Below are 4472 nucleotides of genomic sequence, written 5' to 3'. Positions count from 1 at the left end.
CCCACCCACCCAACCACACTCACCCTTTCCTGGGCCCCAACCCCACTGCTCACCAGTCCAGATCCTTCATGAACCTAAATGTGTCACCCTCAACCTCCATCTCCCAGTCCTGAGCCTCAGACCTGGCCCCATCCCTGCGTTCTCTTCCCCACCTCCCCGTTCAGGGCTGGGGGAGCCACCAGGAGGCAGGCAGGCTCATTTGCATAAAATTGCCTTTCTGAAATGATTACCCTTGTAACGGGCTGTCAGAGAGCAATTTATACCCCACGCAGGGGAGGGGAATTTGCATCTCGTTAAACTCCAAGTCGTAATTATTTATATCCAACAACCCTCCTGAATATTGCATTGATTTTATTTGGGGGAGGAAGGCAGGGGAGGAGGTGGGGAGAAGTCTGAGAGAGAAGCAGGGAGGGGCCAGAGTTTGGGACGAGACAGGGAAAGATGGAAGGGGGAAGTGGAAGGAGAGGAATGGCATGGAGAGTGACAGAGACAGAGGAGTAATGGAGGAGAGAGGCGGCCTGATGGGGAGAAAAGGAATGAGAAGATAGATAAAATTAAATTCCAAATTCAAACAGCATTTGTCAAGGCCCGGGATGCTGGGCATTTTTACAAATGTCATTTTACTCCATCACTCTGAGAAGTCCCATTATTCCCATTAACCGCTGGGGAAGCCCGCAGAGAAGTCTAGGGACTTACCCGGGGTCACACAGCCGGTCAGCAGGGAACTGGGACTTAGACCCACATCTGTCTGATGCACATCTGTCTCCATGAAGGAGACAAAAGGCAGGGCAGCCACAGGTGTAGCTCAGGTGGAAACCAGAAGAGGAGGTGGGTGGCTTGGAGAGGGAGGAGGTTGGAAGGGTGTGGTGAGGAGTCAGAGAGCTATGTGGGAGGATGCTGGGTGTCTGAAGAAAGAGAGAAAGCTAGGGTCTCCCTAATAACATAGCGAGGGGGAGGGCAGGGTGGTTGAAGTGACGTGAGTGCAGGAGGGAGAAGGGGCTGGAAGCCTTCAGGAGCCGGTGGTAGTGTTTAGGGAGCCATCCCCAATAGACCCCCAAAGCCCAGCTCTCAGGTCCTTCCATCTGGCTCCTTCTGACGCTGCCCCACCCCCCAACCCTACAAACTCCAATAGGGACTCCAGTGCCCCTCCAAGGGCTGGCTCGTCTCAGGCGGGGCAGAGGCTGTGAGGCAGCCCCGGAAGCAGCCCCTCTCCCTCTCACTGCCTGGTTATATATAGCTTTGCCACTGCCTCTGCTCATTGGGTAATGGAGATAATTAACATGCGCGGGCTAATTAGCCAATCAAATTAAATGCAGCACCTGCTCCCAGTCTGATTGACGCCTTTACCCCCACACACATGTACCCCCACTCCAGTTCAGGGCAGGGGACGGGGACCCTCAGGCTCGGGGGAGGGAAAGGCCAAACTCCCCTTCTCCAGTGACCCCAGATGCACAGCCCCTGAGTGTCATGCTCCCTCCCTCCCCTGCTGGGGTCTTGTTCTCAGTCTGGCCTAGCCTCTCTCAGCCCCCGCCAGCTCCCACCTCCGGACACTATTTTGGGGAGGGAATTAATTAGCTATCGATTTCCGCTAGCAGAGGGAATAGGATTCCGTGCTGCTGTCCACTCACCCCTCAGCTCAGGAGAGGGAGGGGATTTTAGTTACCCTGCCCTCCTCCCAGCCCAGTCCCTCTGTTATACATCCCCACCTTCTGGGGAGAGGGCAGAGGGGTGCTTGCTGGAAGCCTGGGGGCAGGGTCTCTCCCACGGCCTGTGCACGCAGGCACCCACACGAGTTCCAGGAAGTTGGCCAGGGACAGACAGAGTGAAGGATGGTGGAGAGGCCTCCAGAGACTGGGAGGTGGGGGCCTGGGTCCTGAGAGCCAGAAAGAATGTTACCTGACCGGGGGAGAGAGGTGGGCAGCAAACGAGTGACTCCAGGAGGGGGTGACTCCACTAGACTCTGTGTGTGCCAAGATATGGAGGGACAGTGTGGGAAGGAAGGGGGTGCTGTGAGCCAGCTGTGGGAACAGAGGCAGAACTTACGGGTGCCTCCTGGGAGAGAGGCCAGGGTCTGGGCCTGCAGCCCCTCAAGGCTCATTACTCATTCTCCCCACAGCCCGCAGCTCTGCAGCACCGGCCAGCTGGGCTCAGTGCCAGGGCAGAGGGGCTGCAGGGCTGGCCAGGAGGAGGCCAGGCCCTCCTTGGGTCCTCTCTCCAGGGACCATGGGGCAGCTTTAGGCTTGCCAGGCAGACATTATCCAAAGAGGAATGTGAGCTAAGCGGACACCAGGGTCCTTCCCGCCTCACCCTACAGCTCCCGGCACACCTGCCGCTCTTCACCATTCTCCCCCCCACCCCCCGCCCTCCACCTCCACGCCCCAGGCCCAAGTTTCTGCTGACCCAGCCTACAGCCCACCCTTCCTCCCAGGACGCAGGGGGTTCCTGCTAATCTCTGATGCCCCATCCTCCAACTCCTAGTACATCCACGGCGCCTGGCCTCGGATCTTAATGGCCAGGGCCATTGCCTTGCACAACTATATCACGTCTCCTGGAGTCATGCAAGGCCCCTCGCCCAGGCTCATGCAATGCAGTGGAAGCCCCCTGCACCCACAGAGTTCAAGCACTGCTCCCCAAGACCCCCTCTTCTTCTCCAGTGCCCACTGCCAGCGCACGACACTGACTGGCCGGAGCAGCCTGGGGATACCCTGCCTGCTGACTGACGTCACGGCCCTGCACACTGCCAGCCCCTGCTGGCCAGGCCTGCCGCCCCCTGGGGAACTGACCTCTCATGTAATCTGGGACTCTGCCCTCAGTCAGCTCCCAGCGCCCCTGCCACGCAGCCTCGAGCCAGTCGTGATGGGAGCTGGAGGGGGTGGAGTTGAGGTGAGTCTGCGGCTCTCAAGACCTCGTCCTACTCTCTTCCCCACCGAATCCTCTCCTCGATTACTTCGGGCTCCTCCTCGGCTGACAACTGCTCACCTTCCACGGCCAAGCCAGTGCCACTGTCACATCCGGGCTACAACTTTTGGGCTCCCCACTGTGGGTCAGGTGCAGGCTGGACCAGCAGGTGCATTAACCCTCCAGTTCCAGGAGGTAGTTGTGTCACCCCAGGCGTACAAACAAGGAGCCTGCACTTAGAATGATGAATTCATTTGCCCAAGTTCGAGTGCAAGTAAGCAGCGGCCATCCTCCTACCCAGCACAGGCCACAGGCCACAGGCCACAGGCAGTGACGGCTCAGAGCCCACCTTGTCTGATCAGGCCTTCACAGGGGCCTCTGCCCTCGGCCGATGAGCCAGACTCTGAGTTTGTCCCAAGGCCTGAAAGACACAGACCTCTTAGCTAATGGAGTGCATCCCTCTCTCTTTTTTCAGGTGGAAATGGAGCCCCAGAGAGGGGCAGTGACTGCCCAGGGTCACGCAGCAGAGCAAAACTAAAACCAAGGCCACTGGCCTTCCATTCTGGATGCTTTCCACTGTGCCTGCTCTTCCATACCTGGGCCTCCCCATCTGACCAAAGGCCAAGGCCCACACCCACCAGTGCAAACTGAGAAATGGATGCAGTTCCCAGGGTGACACGGCCCACACTCACCCTGGCGAAGCCCTGGCCAGGGGCCTTCTCCCAGCATCCACTCAGCCCCTTCTCTGGTCACATCCACACCACACTCACTCACACACTCAGTCACACTCACACACCTCCAGCCATGGGAATGCCCGCCTCCCGCTGGCTGTCCTCTCCGCTGCCAGCTCCCTCTCATGCCAGCTGGGAGTGTGACAGCAGGGGCCTCCCCCGGGCGCAGGAGGAAGAGCTGGGTTTACACACATCCTGGGGCCCCAGAAGGCAGCGTGGACAGGTGGGAGAAGTGCTGTTATGAGGAGGGAGATTTTGGCTCGGGATTAGAGAAACTTGCTGGCAATCCAGAGCAGCCAACAGTAGAGTAGGCTGCCTCCGGGGGGTGGCACGGTGCTCGTGTGCGGAGGTGTGTGAGCAGGGCAGGATGACTACTGCTCAGAGGCGCTCAGGACGGGGCTTGTGAGTCACACGGAAGGGGGACATCCAACTAGCAGAGCCCTGAGGTCCCTTCCAGCCACAAAATGTGTTTTGGGGGTCCCCTCTCCTCCCTAAAACCTTTGGCAGAGTTGGCGGGCTGCAAACAGTCCCCACCTCCCCTCCCTGCTCCCTCCTCCCTCCTCCCAGCCCTGATGACCTAGAAGAGACAGAGCCCTCATGCATGTCCATGTCCAGCCACACCTCAGCAGTGGCAAAAACAGGTAGTGCAGTGGTTAGAGGCGCTGAGTCCGGAGCTGGGTTCAAATGGCAGTTCTCCGTTTGTCTAGCTGCATGACCCTGGGCCAGTTCCTTAGCTTCTGTGAGCCTTGGTTTTCTTATGTGTAAAATAGAGGAAATAATGGTGTTGTCAAAATTAATAAATGTAACGCATTTACTACAGTGCCTAGCATAGGCTGAAGTGAA

Source organism: Myotis davidii, unplaced genomic scaffold, assembly GCF_000327345.1.
Source record: "Myotis davidii unplaced genomic scaffold, ASM32734v1 scaffold425, whole genome shotgun sequence".
Classification (NCBI taxonomy): domain Eukaryota; kingdom Metazoa; phylum Chordata; class Mammalia; order Chiroptera; family Vespertilionidae; genus Myotis; species Myotis davidii.
The sequence above is the reverse complement of the archived record's forward strand: the minus strand, read 5'-3'. Positions refer to the sequence as shown.